Here is a 15,400-nt window from a genome sequence, read left to right as displayed (position 1 = left end):
CTCTGAATCTCTCATAAAACCAGTAAAATCAACAATTATGTTGAGGAGTGAGGTTTTGCATCAAACGTAGGAACACGATATTTATATAATATTTATTTATTTCTAGATATAGAATTAGGTCTAGTAACGGGCCTGTCGGTTGTGTTCTATAAAAAATGTACCGTTTCATGTAGGCCTTCATATTTTTTTATTTCTCGATAAAAGTTTTCAACTTCTTTCTGGGTGTAGTTTTCTTCAATTATTTTTTCATGAACGGATTGACCCGTTACTTGATGAAAACTAACAACACACGAACATTTTTTATTTCTGGACTCGTTTTGCTGACACCAGTAGCTATCGAGGAAGCTACGGTGTTAGCATAAGGCGTTTAGAAAAAAAAATTGTGAACATTATTCAATTATTATCATGGAAAGAATTATCTTTTTCTTGTAGTTTCTCTTTATCTGTTTCATGTAGACAGCTTTCAGCTTCGTATACTATAATTTCAAAATAGTAGGCACCACATTTTTACTAGTTTGGACTTCCATTGTCTAATATTATATACAATGATTCGAAATCCCAGAAAGAACCAATACAAATGAAAATTAAAAAGAATAGCTGAAAATAGTACAATTAAACAAAAAAATGAAAATTAAAAATCAAGAGATTCCAAGCCAAATTACTTCACCAAGTTACTTGTCAGCAAAAGTAAGCAAAGCTCTCACCCCCCTCCCATATTTACGTAAACATTGTGATATGCATTTTTCTTTTAATGTATTCTGTTTTATTTTATTGATTCATGAGCAGCAGTTATGATTCTAGGAATAAAGAAATAGATTCAGGATAGAGGATTTTAACGCACATAATATTATTTTTAAACAAACTTTATTTACCCGGTATCCAACAAAGAGTGAGGCACAAATATTATAATCTCAAGTAATATTACGAACATATTGATTTTAATTAACAGTCTATGACATCCGAATCTATGGTTCTAAGTTTCCAATTACATTGAATATTTGCTGCTCAATGCTGTGTGTCTGTTCACATCCATCCGATTTTGGAATGTCTATGTCATTTTCATTGAGCCATTCAACATCGTGGTCCTCTAAATTTTAAATAATGCACGACGAGCAGCGACTCTTGACGTGCGTATTCATCAAAAAAGCGAGCACGAGCGAGTATGAGCGAGCATACGTGCATGTTTGCTCGCGTTCGCTCATGTTTGCTCGATATATTGATGTCTCGTCCACACCAGAGCGAATATCTTCAAGTTCGTAGTAGAGCAGTGCGTGCGCGGTAAATATGTCTAAAGTTGGGTATTCACCAAAAAAGCGAGCACGACCGAGCATGAGCATGGTACAAGTGGTAAAAAAAATAAAAGGTTACATTTTCACATTTTCATAAAAAAGAAACACTTTCTTCGCCAGTAATCAAACTTGAGCGAGCATTCGTGTATGTTTGCTCGTGTTCGCTCATTATTGATTATTGATGTAGAATTCTCGTTCACTCTTGTGCACTCGTGCTCGCTTTTTTGGTGAATACGCACCTTTATAGGCCAAACTTTGATATTAGTGTTCGTATTTACTTTTTTATGGATCTTTTCTATGTGACGATTTGGTTACTTGACGGAAGCATGATACGTTTTGCATGTTCGACTTGATAGCTTCAATTTTACCATCGGTATTTGTAGGAAATCTTCGAGTAAAACATTTAACATAAAGCTAAATTGAGTGGAAGATTGAGAAATTGCCCTCCATCATCCTAAACCAAGTTTTACTCGTGGTGGAAGAAACCTGTTGTCTAGTAATCTAAATAGGTCCCTTCTTGAACAACAGCATTCTATGTTTCTACATTCCAAGCAAGTATTGGCTTTCACGCACATGTTCTGTATACCATTCAATGTCTGAGAAATCAGGAAGATCTTGTTCGCTTGGCCCAACATATTTTACAACAAAATGATAGCCATCAACTTCCATCGAACTCCATACTTCAGCTAACACATTTCCTGCAAACTCGAAATTGGATCTTTCTAGATGTTCTTTATTTGTAACCCCATGTTCATCGAAATGAGGCCCGTTTGCAGTCATCATCGAACCGATTTATCTTTTCCAAATTTCTGTATCTCCAATTTCATCATGGCTGTTAGAATCTGTAATCACTCTTCTTATTTGCTGTCAAAAATCGTTCTCTGCAATCTTTCATTTATTTCTTCTCCTAACTTTTCTGCTATCTTTTATTTTGGAGATGTCTTATTTGATATGTTTTCTTTTGTTTCTTTTTTTGGCTTCACTGGTATATCTTGTTTCAGTTTCACCATTGTACATATGTGGCCACTGTCGGTATCTGCCTGGTTACAGATCTATTATGTTTTTCAAATCAATACTTGGGCTATTTGATTTTTACCATCTAGATAAATCGACGATACATCAATTATTTAGGTCATCAGTAGAGATGTATTAGCAGCCCAAGTCATTCCACAATCTGAAAAATGAAGAAAGCTTAATTATTGGAGAATCTTCTGAAGTGAAACAATAAGGAAACTGAAAAATTCATCACGAGAAGTTACTGCATAATGTAAACCACTTTTCAATTAGTCAGTAACTTGTCGTATTCACAAATTTCGTCTACTAATTGAAAGGAAATAATGAAATTTCTATATTTAGCTTTCTGTAGATGGTTGATATTTCGGAAAGTGATCCTTTTACATTCTCAAAACACAAAAATCCACTTGGGAGGTACGCCTGAATTGGAAACAGCTGACTCGAGTCGAAAGAATGACATGTCTACTCTTTTATTTCAATTAGGAATAATTATAACACAATTATTGAATGAATTTGGAATCGAATTGAAAATACACAAAAAGAGCATATGTGATGAAATTGGCAGACACTTTGAATCAATAATTTGAATAATATCACTTTCTAGCGACTTAGTGACTGAAAATTTCATCTGCGTTTTGGTAAAAACATGAACATGTAGTAGAAAAAATTAGTGAGTTCCCGAATTCATCAATTACCAATTTCAACATTACGAAACAAATTTATTTATTAAAAAGGAATTATTCAATTCTATTCATTCAGTCGAATTCTTTAATAAATTGGTTTTCAAGCATTCCAAAATATAGAGTTTCAAACCTCTCTCTTCCAGATGTAATGCGCATCATAGTGGCAGTTGAGCTCATGCCCCTAGGCCAAAATTGATCATCATATTCAATAAACTATTCACATGCTCATCATTCTTCGCGACTTTATTAGACACGATAGAGACATAAACTTTGGTGTCTTATAGATCAGGAGTGTATATAAGTTAACTTCTTATTGACCAAACAGGAAGAACTTTTTCCTAAAGAATGAAAGAGAATGTAGAAGTAGTTTTTTGAATGTGGAGATCAATTCCTCTTTCTAAACTGTCTTTTGGCAGACTGTGACATATGAAAGGAAAGTGTTCGAAACTAAATCTTTTGGGATGCCTGGAGATCAATAGATTTGAGGATTCGGAACATTTACTGAATTACGAAATTAATTGAATAATTTTCTTTTTTTGACATTGGTAATTAGTTAATACGAACACTCAGTAATTTCTTTCCTAATGTTGAAATACCTAAGTAGTTTATACCTATACTCAGGTGAAATTGTCAATTATTAGTAAGGTAGAATATTATGTTTTTCAAATTGTTGATTCATATAAAGCATTATTTCGATGGAATTGAGGTAGTATGAATACCATTGTATAGTGAAATACATGTTGGGATTTTGTGAACTGTTCAGTGAAAATCTGTTACGTTATAAATTCTTATAATTATAATCTTGGTCTGAACGATGATATTTCACCTTTATCTTCGATGAGTAACAAATTCATTTATATGGTCACTTCTAACAAAAAAATATATGTCACTGTGGTGATTGGTTGAGAATGACCACTCGGCTATCCTAGCGGTTTTGTAGGGGGTGGGTAAGGTAAATGAATCCACCACTAGGGTGCTGTTTTGAAATTAACCTGATTTATTAATTTATAAATCAATAAACAACAATAAGTATGGAAAGGCCTTCTGAATCTAATTAAAAACAAATAAGAGCTTGTGTGATCACACCTTATCTACAATGGCAGCTACCCCAGTTGTATATGAAATATTGTTATAAATATGAAACATATGAACAATATGAAACCGACAATTACTAATTCGGTGAGATGGCTGTCTGCAAAGCGGATGTCACTATTATGTGCACTATAGTCTATGCATAGCATGCATGAAGCGTTCGATGTGATCAAGCTAACTAGAAATTCTTCGATGATGACTATTGCTGGTTGTTATTCAGCTGTTGACTGTCGCGTAAGCAAAAAGGAAGGTTGCAGCATGCAGGAATTGGAAAATATGATAACTCACCCCAGGCGTTACCTAGCACTTATCTTGTTATAACTTATTCCTGCAATATGGAGGGCTGCTAAACTGCTTTATACCATGCAGTGTAGAAAACAGGGGTGACTTCGGAATGAAGTTGGCCTGGAACCTTGGATCCGACAATCTGTCGATGATGTCGCAAGAAAACACTAAATCTTGCGCCTTGAATTGTCTGCTCTGTTTAAAACTCGAAATGCTTTTCGTAATTGGTAAAAACCACAAATTCCACCATAACATACAGAGAAGACGTGTTGCTCCCATGCACAACCATTACTGACTGCCCCTCCTCTCCTTTTTTTCCTTCCTGTCCCCTTTTTATGCTTCTCACAACACACTGGAGTTACCTACATCTATTCCTCTGTTCTATATGTTCTAAAATTCGCGGAAAATTCAATAACAACAGTTGCGACCGTTAACAGTTGCGTAACGTCACTTGTGATACGTTTAAATAACTAAATTCAAATATTGCCGCCCGGAACTTGAATTGACCAGCTCAGTCATCTACAATCAGTGACATCCAATACCTACTGAGCAGCTGACAAGAATTTGACAAACGACACATATAAAGTTTACAATTTACTAATTAATTCTATATCTGATTCTGTACAATAAATATTCGTTAGGTAAGTAACAAGTTATACTACTATATTTATAAATCACTATATTTCTCTGATTTATTTTTTTGAATGTTATTTCCAGGTACTATTGGACCAGTGACTAATCGACCACAAAGAATGTAAACAAATTACAGAAATCGGATCAATTTTCAAAAATTATTGCTACGAGCATTCAAATGGATGCATATTTACTGGAATTACCGATATAATATAGGCATCGTACCATCGGCAGACGAAACGTGGCCAGTTAGTGTTCGAGTGATAATTCCTGATACTGAATAAAATTGTTTTTAATAAGAGACGACTTGATGATTCAAATACTGTGCATTCTGTTACGGCTCTTTCTCTTGTGTTTTAAATGATATATAAACCATGCTATTTTAGTTTTCATTTATTTCTGCTATGTTTGATATGGAACCCATTATACATCTCCCGATGAACTGGTTGTCTATTTAAAAGGTGAAGAGTACCCAAGAATTATTCCTTCAAATGTTTGTTACGTGGCAATACTTTGGCACGTAACAAATCTTACCATAAAATGCTAAATAATAAATATTATTTCCGTTTTTCCAGGTGAAAGATTTGGACTGTTGAGTACGCAAGTGGCTTTAGTTCATATCATTTCACGGTTTGAGGTTGAAAAATGTGACAAGACACCTGACCCTGTGGAATTTGAACCAAAATGTATAGCTGTTCTGTCTAAAGTTGGTCTTCCAATGATACTGAGAAACTACGAAACAGAAATTAACTAAACACTGAATGCTGCTTTTGGAGTCGTATTTATTAATAACCTTTCGTGGTATTTAACCCACCAATTATCTGAATATTCAGTAATTTTCCAAAAAATAACAGGAACATAATGAAAATTAAATCAGTTTGATGATAGCGTTCAAATTATTTATGTAAAAACGATTTATTTTTGAATGTAAATTGAAGAAAAAGAAATAATAAATTGATGGATGTAGCCATTACTACGTGGTGAGAGATCATCATGGAAATTGGGAAATAAAACTTCCTATGTTTTTTTATCGCTTGTATTTGTAACAAACATTACCGCAGTTTCGTCATATACGAATATTTTCAAAAGTTTATTGTATTCGTTTGACAATGTCCGTATAGGACGAAACTACAAACATAAGTGACAAATACAAGTGGTGAAAAAATAAAAGGTTTCATTTCCCAATTTTCATAAAAAAGAAACATTTTCTTCGCCAGTAATCAAACTTGAAATCAGTAAACGATATTATGTATATTCAGCAGTTACGCTACTGCTATATCGAGTGATGTCTCCACAAGTATACCAAGTCCCCAGAAATTGCTTGATTTTTTCTCAAATTCTTGTTTTATACATTATTTAATAATAGAAATTTTTCGAAGCGGAGACAAAATTATGTATATCGTCCAAACAATAGTCGTATGCATGTTATTCATATAAAAAAAGCAGAGAAATTGCCCTCCATCATCCTAAACCAAGTTTTACTCGTGGTGGAAGAAACCTGTTGTCTAGTAATCTAAATAGGTCACTTCTTGAACGACAGCATTCTATGTTTCTACATTCCAAGCAAGTATTGGCTTTCACGCACATGTTCTGTATACCATTCAATGTCTGAGAAATCAGGAAGATCTTGTTCGCTTGGCCCAACATATTTTGCAACAAAATGATAGCCATCAACTTCCATCGAACACCATACTTCAGCTAACACATTTCCTGCAAACTCGAAATTGGATCTTTCTAGATGTTCTTTATTTGTAACCCCACGTTCATCGAAATAAGGCCCGTTTGCAGTCATCATCGAACCGATTTATCACTTTCTTCGCCAGTAATCAAACTTAAAATCAGTAAACGATATTATGTATATTCAGCAGTTACGCTACTGCTATATCAAGTGATGTCTCCACAAGCATAGCAAGTCTCCAGAAATTGCTTAATTTTTTCTCAAATTCTTGTTTTATACATTATTTAATGATAGAAACTTTTCGAAGCGGAGACAAAATTATGTATATCGTCCAAACAATAGTCGTATGCATGTTATTCATATAAAAAAAGCAGTTTCGTATATCTTTTTCCGAAAATTTTTCTCTTAAATCAATTAAAATGAAAATAGTATATTGAGAAAAATTAATTTTAGGCTCTCTACTTCTCCAATGTTCATATGAAAGTAGTTGTTTCGAGAGGGCTTTTTGCATGATATACATATCTTTATCAAGAGTTCATTTTGAAATTAATTGCATTTTGGACGCTTCCCACATTTTTTGCACAAAGATAGAGAAGTAGAAAGCCAAATATTTTTTTAAAAAACATCTCTCCTTGAAAAATACCTCTTCCAATTTGAACAGTACATAATATATTCACATAATAACCAGAGCATTAAAGTCGAAGTTGTTTTCAATGGATATAGTAATGCGTCTGAGAGTATTTGTAGATATATAAGTGATACTTCAGTCGAATATTTGATTGATGAAAAATGTTTAGAAAACAGCTACAGGCTGCGTCATTTTGATTAGTTTCAAGTAGTTATGTTTCAACTCCATGTTGTTTTTGATGGACTTATAAGTAAACTCTCAACTTGAGAATTGTTATTTTGAATTGGAATTGGCCGCGGTGGTAGTGCGCCCGACTCATGATCGGAAGACCGTGGGTTCGATTCCTGCCTCGACCAGATATTTTTCTCGAGAGAACTCATCTGGTTGGAACTGGGATGATTCTGCAACCGTGTTAGGAATCACACGTTAAAAGGTAAGACCTCGTTAGTCCTTAGCTCGCACAAGTTTCTCAACTTCTGAGAGTTGTCGTTCGTATGGGGGCGACAGCTGATTAACGGATAAACAGATTTTAAACAGATTTTTAAACAGAGCAGACTCAGATATATACAAAATGAAAATTGAATACCAAACGATAAAAGTAGTAGGTAAGTGGATACTTGAGAGGGATTAAAATTAATTATTTCAAATACCTGTTCCTTTTTTGCACGGTAGGTATCGAAGATTTATTTTCCATGTGGTCGAACCTACCTTCCAGCAGTTTCCCTTTAATAAAATAGTTAAGGTGCTAACTAATTTTTTTATTCAATAATCATTGCTGATTATATAAGAATCACAATAATTATATTATATATATACATATATATATATAATTATATTATATATATATATATATATATATATATATATATATATATCTTTAATATTAATGTAAGTCACAAAAAATATTTGCAGCTTTATAACTTCTATTTAATTATATGCAAGCGCTTTCGATAGCTGGTCGTACTCCAGGTTCTTTAGGTAAATTTGCCTGTATTTGCCTGTATTACATCAGGTACTATTCTTTGTGTTGGATCTTCTCTAGGTTTACTGTTTCTAGGAGTGTGTATTGATATATATATATATATATATATATATATATATATATATATATATATATATATATATATATATATATATATATAAATCAAAAGGGAAAATTTGTGGAAACAAAGAATGGAGGCAAACCGCGGACACGTGTTTCTGGCTATTGGCCTCATCAGCGCGGTGCAGCTCTAAAACTTCAATATGTTTTTTAAGTCTGTAGATAAAAAGCATTATGTATAGTTTTAATATATTGAGAAAAGTACTTTTCGGCAGAATCAGAAATACAAAGTCAGTGATTGAATTTACATGAATCTCCAATCAAAATAGATCAAGTTATTGAATAATTGTGAGAATATATTATAGTTTGTTCAACAACCTGATTTCTTAATACATGAAATACACTTTGTATCATTTTCTCAACTGGATTATTAATCTTAATCAGCTGCTGATGGGAGTCTTGCGGATAATATTTCATATTCAATACTAATTATGTAAATGCCATGGAAAATTGTTCAACATGAGAATGAGCAAAATATAAATAAAAATCGAGAAATTCTAGTAACAAATTTATTCAAACAATTAATAAATTATAATAGACTTCAACAAATATTTAAATAAAAATATAAATTTTTCAAAAAAGATTAATCCTAATCTGAAACATTAAAATATTTCATTATTTATTATTATTATTGGTGATATCTACTAAAAAACAATTAGAGTTGATTTCGAAACCTTTCACTAAAGTAATGTTCTGAAATGAAAGAGAACAGAGATTAGTGATTGTCTACAATAATACTATTGGATCAATTTCTACTAACTAGCTTGGATATTATCTCATAGAAATATAAAAATATAATTTTTTTTTTGTACAAATCTAATTTTACAAACGGAAATACCCTTATTTTTTGATAATAGGAAAAAAACAATGACGTACTTCATCACAGAAAAGTTTGATTAGAAATATGACTGTGATGACAAAAACAGAATTGAAAACATCAAAGCTTTCCTTCAGTCATTACATTAAACAATAAGAACTTCAAACCACTTTTATAGAGGATAGCTGTCGTGCTTGAAAAAAAAGATGTCCGTTTATTCAATACATGCTATTCATGATTTTTTCAAAATATGGAATGAAAGAAAGTATATAAATATCAACATACCTGTGAAAACACTGGAAAACTTCAATCCACGTATAATCAAAAAGAAACTGTAAATCTCTTCGTCATTTCCTTGAAAAACACAAAACACATTTTTAATTCTTATTCCATTCGTGATTAGTTTACGGTTCTTGCGAAAACGCAAATGGTGCCGACTGACACTCTATTCCTTAAAAGTATTTCAACTATACCATTTCTTTCAAGGAAACAATTTAATTTTTCAAACCAACAAATAATAAAAATATTGAAATGAAATTATCCATAGGCTTGAAATTATTTCCAAAATTAGTTAAATGTATAAATATGTATTGTTGAAGTGAAAATAAATATACAGCTGATTCAATTATATATTAGTGTCAAAACAGCACCCCATAGTGCTAAACTGATTTGGGAAGTTTTCATTCAACAGATGTACTTTTGATGAAATTATATTGTTTGACTCAACCGAATTATTTTGAGAACTGATAAATGTTATTCTTGAAATGATCCACAATTCATTTGACTAATTAAAAGACCTCTTGAATTGAAATATTAGAGAAAGTAAAATAAGAATTTCATTTTGTCTCCGCAAAATTATCATCTAATCGATACAATACACACGTCGTTTGGAATGAATGATATTTAATCAAAGTGATGAAATAAATCAGAGTAAATAAATTTCTTTGAAGTAACAAATCTTTTTTTCCGTGTTATTATTTTTTTAAATTCAATATAACAATTTATAGTTTCTTGAATTCACAACTGTATAACGTCTCAGATTCTGAGCACTATGAGTAAATTGGTTAAACAAATTTTTTTCAATTGTTGTCACCTTGCATTGGTTTACAAACTGACATGTAACATGTAAAGAACTCTTCAAAATCCATCATTTCATAACACTCGATTTTTTGATTTTGTTAAAATATTTGGTGCTATATTTCAAATTATTCTACACGAAAGCATTTGATTAGAAGCAAAATTTTCAAATTTATAAGGTTCCACGCATTTTGACCAATTGATCTGGATGCGAGGGATTTAAAATTGAAGTCATTATAATTTCAATAATACTAATTATACCCTCAGGCTGATACCAGGTGATAAACCTTATGGTGTCCTCCTCGACCATCAAAGTAAGAAGATTATTGTCATGGAGTTTTCAGCTCCGGGTTAGGCGAATGTTGTCCGAAAAGAGGAAGAAACGGATGAAATATGAATCTCTTTCCGAAATCCACAGACAATGTCTGGACCACTCTGTTACAATGGTTGTTCTAATTGTGGAAGTTCTTGGTGGAACGATGCCTGCCTTGTTCTGGAATTGCAAGATTATACCGGTTTGCCGTAATACGACAGAAAACTTTCAAAATACTGTTATTCTTGTCTCATTGCGTCTGCTTAGGGATATTTTTTAAGAACCAATGATCACTTACCTCATGTTGTGGAATGTGATTATTGGTTGAAGACACTGGCGCACTCTAAATAATAATATTATTTACGCTCCGAAGGATATTGAATCCGCTGTTGAAATGTGAAGTGTCGAATTTATAATAACTATTCATGTTGTGGAATTGGCCGCGGTGGTAGTGCGCCCGACTCACGATCGGAAGACTGTTGGTTCGATTCTCGCCTTGATCAGATATTTTTTCGAGAGAATTTATCTGGTTAAAGCTGGAATAATTCTGCAAACATGTTAGGAATCACACGTTAAAAGGTAAGACCTCGTTAGTCCTTAGCTCGCACAAGTTTCTCAACTTCTGAGAGTCGTCTCAGATTTCTCATTCTCAGGCTGATATAACAGATTGAATTTGATGTAGTACACCTTGAGCATCCACGTGAAATGATTTTCGTTATGAAATTTTCTGCTCCACGTGAGACGAATATCTTGGCTAATTGTACCTTCTCAGGACATATGAGTCTCGGACCCAATGATCATTTACCTCACTGTGTGGTTATTTGAAGACATGGCTTGGCCAACACAACATTCGAAGTTGATGATAATGATAATAATAAATGACTATATTGGCAGATCATAACTATTTATTACAATATTACATTTCTGCATATTTCTGTCAACGGTCACAAAAAGGCATAAACTCACATTAAATTATATATCCATTACTGATTTTTGAAAATGAGTTTCGTACCGTCACTGTGAGTCCAAATCCTGATTTATAACCTTCGTGAAACTGAGCTAAGCAACTGGTGGTCGAAAACCTGCGATTTTCTTCCGATTCTCACTGATAACTCCGTAACCGTGTAGGTTTGGAAAATGTATTATTTTCTTAGTAGATTGAAGTAATGCTTATCAGCTTATCAGTTATCAGATATAATTCAGAAATATCTTCACTAATGACCTCGGTTGGTATATATTTATACTGCAAATTTGGGTAAAGAATCTTTCCAACCTATGTCCATCCCTGGGCTTCTGTTGTAGTCATGAAGATGCTATGATGATAATAACTTCAGCAATAAGACAGAATACCTCCTCTACACGCATGGATAAGATTGCTTTTGTGCAATTTCTTTATGACAACGCTAACATGATGCTAACAGATGATCCCACCCAAAAATGATTCTAGCTCTTATAGAAGCCAATAATGAAACCAAAGCCCATAATGAACGAACAATCAACATATCTTCTTGAAAGCACGAGATATCGTTGAGAACAGTTGTTCCCTCATAGCTCCGTTTTGGAAATTTGTGAAATTGAAAATTATACTCACAGATTGAGATTTGGTTGTTGATACTTTTCCTTGGCTTGTAGGTCCAACTGTGTTCACTCGGTAAACTTGGTTGGGAAGGAAAGTTGGGATAAGGAAATATGAGCAATTCCACAATTTCTTCAAATCGAAAGGACCAGCTAGCCGAACCTAGCACCGTTGTCGACCTTTTGCAATAACTCACAACAAATAAAAAGAACACCGCCGAAAAAAGTACACCCGACGTGCATTGATGATAATATAAAATCTTATTGAATTGTTTTCCCACTCTCTGGTCAGCCCAAGAATACAATGTTGCCGGACTGTCCTTAACTTAAATCAAAACAAAGGCGAGAACATACCCCCGACCCTGAAAAACGTTTATTTTTCAGCGAATTTGTAAAGAAAAGAAAAAAAAAAAACAAAATAACACTCTCTTTGAATAACCATAAATAATAAATCATAGATACCATTTAGATCTACACTCTAGATCAAACCCATCTCCAGACCATCTGGAAATAAAAACAATAATTTCTTATTCAATTCTCATTGAATGAACAGGTTTTTTACTGTGAGGGCAATGGACACAACTTTACCACCGGTCGCGTAAAAATGCCTTTGCTCGTTTTTAAAGTTACGTTACGCACAACCCCGTCGTTACCCGGGTGAACCGCGATAACTACGGCTAACGGCCAATGCAATGGAGGCGCGTTGTCAGTTTTCAAAATTACAACAGTACCTACCGCGATATTAGGGGGTTGGTTATTCCATTTTTTACGAATTTGTAAACTACCTAAATATTCCAACCTCCAACGGTTCCAAAAATCTTGAACCATTCTATCAACTAGTTGAAATCTGTCTAACCGGTTGATAGGAATATTATCGACTTTTTCAGAAGGAAAGCCGCGTAGAGGAGCCAATGTCAAAAAATGTACCGGAGTTAAAGCCTCTGGAGCAGTTGGATCCGCTGATAACTGGCACAAAGGCCGTGAATTTAAAAGTGCTTCAATTTCCGTCAACAATGTTGAAAATTCTTCGTAGGTTAGTAATTGGTTTCCGATGACCCGGTATATGTGATTTTTGACGGCCTTGACATTACTTTCCCATAAACCTCCTTGTTAAGGTGCGAAAGGGCTATTGAAATGCCACTCAATTCCGTGAACACCGAGCTCCGTTTCAAACGCACTAATATATTCTGGAGAATTAACAAAGTTATTGATATCGGCAAGAACCGATTTAGCGCCGACAAAATTGGTACCTCTATCCGAATATAGAGCACGAACAGGGCCTCTTCGAGATATAAATCTTTTAAATCCCTGTAAAAAATGATCGGTGGACAAAGAGCTAACCAGCTCCAAATGTATTGCCTTGACAGACAAACAAATGAACAGACTCACATAACCCTTATATATTAAAGCATTTTTCCGCTTACCGAAAGAAATTTCAACCGGCCCAAAATAGTCCACCCCAGTGTTAGTGAAAGCTTTGGCTTCTTGTACCCGTACTGACGGTAAACTAGCCATCAATGGCTCTAAAATTTTAGGTTTCAACCTAAAACAACGATTACACTTATGAATACGACTTCTGATCAAATTTCTTCCGCCATAAATCAAATATTTTTGGCGTAATATGGCTTCTAATAAATAGGCACCCGTATGTAAATATATTTTATGAAAAAATCCACCAGTCTCTCTGTAAAAACATCTTTAGCCGGTAATAAATACGGATGTCTTTTAGAGAATCCCAAGTTAGAATTCCCAATTCGACCCCCGACCCTAAGCAATCCATCTTGCACAAAAGGGTCTAACCTCTTTAAATTAGAAATGCATTTTTTATTACCATTCAATAGGATCAAATCAGACTTGAAATGTCTGTTTTGTACTAGTTTGACTAAAAGTATTTCTGCCTTTTGTATTTCACTTGCTAAAATTAAACCTTTTCTCCTTGCAAGTATTTTACAGAAACGTAGAGCAAAAACAGTAATCCGTAAATTTTTTTAAAAAGAAGAAATCCTCTCCATTATATTGAGAAAAGGATCGAAAATGTCCGCACTTTCCACAATTAAAGTTTCTAACTTTTCATTTTTGCTCGAAATCTCAACCCCGTTTTCCGAAAAATCAGGCCAATCGTCCTCTGGACGACCAATCCATGAGGGTCCGGTGAGCCATATGGAGTGATCCATCAATTGAGAGGGAGTAAGGCCACGCGATAGGGCGTCAGCAGGATTCTGATTGTCGTCAATATGGTGCCAAAGGGCATGTTTTATATTGTCTTTGATTTGTGAGATACGACTTCCAACAAAAATGTCTTTTAAATATGATGTTCTCAACCAGCTAAGTACGGTACAAGAATCCGAGAAAGCCAAAATTTTAGAAATCAATACACGATCCTGATAAGTCTCCACAACTAGTTTTACTAATTTAGACAACAAATGACTAGCAAGAAGTTCGAGCCGAGGAATAGTCATTGCCTTTGTTGGAGTAACTTTGGATTTTGCACACACCAGCTGAACACAAATACCATTTTTCCCGAAAGATGAAAGTGTTCTCAAGTATACTACCGCACCGTATCCTGTTGTACTTGCGTCCACGAATGCTAAAATAATAATAGGTTGTTTACCGATCGCTCCTAGATGTCGGGGAACTTTGAAGTCTATAAGCTCATCCCATTGTGAACATACAATTTGCCATTTTTTTTCAATACTCTCAGGGGGTTTTTCATCCCAGCCGATCTTCAAGAGCCAAAGCTCCTCAATCAAAGACTTCAAATATAAAATGAATGGAGCTAATAATCCCAGTGGATCGAAACATTTTGCCACCGCTGACAATAGCTCGTTTTGTGCATTTTGACTCTGGTGTTTTGACCTCAAAACTGAAAGTGTCTTTCTCTGGATCCCACTGAATGCCTAAAATTTTTGTGTCCGTTTTGAAAATAACCGTATCCGATGCTCTTTTCTCTAAAGGAATATTTTTTAATACCGAAGCGGAGTTTGACGCCCACTGAACTAAGTCAAAACCGCCTGACTTGAACAAATTAATCGATTCGTAATACAATTGGATTGCTTCACCTTCCGAATCTATGCTGTAACAATAATCATCCATATACAGATCACGTGAAATATAATTTGCCGCCATAGGAAATCTATCACCTTCCTCTTTAACTAACTGTTTTATAGTCCTCAAAGCTAAATATGGTGAAGATTTCAATCCGAACGCCACTACC

General features: G+C 34.0%; 1 protein-coding gene and 2 long non-coding RNA genes across 5 annotated transcripts in view; 2 read left to right on the top strand and 1 right to left on the bottom strand.

The window, feature by feature from the left end:
• LOC111508686 (cytochrome P450 6k1) overlaps window positions 1-15,400 on the top strand; it is a 114,041-nt gene that overhangs the window by 21,444 nt on the left and 77,197 nt on the right. The gene's annotated exons all lie outside the window — the stretch shown is intronic.
• Window positions 848-14,472, bottom strand: LOC141481779 (uncharacterized). Its single transcript, XR_012465171.1, has 2 exons — window positions 12,203-14,472; window positions 848-2,463 (listed from the first exon to the last, which is right to left on the bottom strand). It is a non-coding gene; the product is annotated as an uncharacterized lncRNA (long non-coding RNA).
• On the top strand, window positions 2,459-5,376 carry LOC141481776 (uncharacterized). Its single transcript, XR_012465168.1, has 2 exons — window positions 2,459-5,004; window positions 5,081-5,376. It is a non-coding gene; the product is annotated as an uncharacterized lncRNA (long non-coding RNA).

This window comes from Leptinotarsa decemlineata, unplaced genomic scaffold (genome assembly GCF_025532065.1).
Source record: "Leptinotarsa decemlineata unplaced genomic scaffold, Ldec_3_MD MMD2_tig00000505_RagTag_RagTag, whole genome shotgun sequence".
NCBI lineage: Eukaryota > Metazoa > Arthropoda > Insecta > Coleoptera > Chrysomelidae > Leptinotarsa > Leptinotarsa decemlineata.
This window is presented reverse-complemented; position numbering and strand designations above follow the sequence as displayed.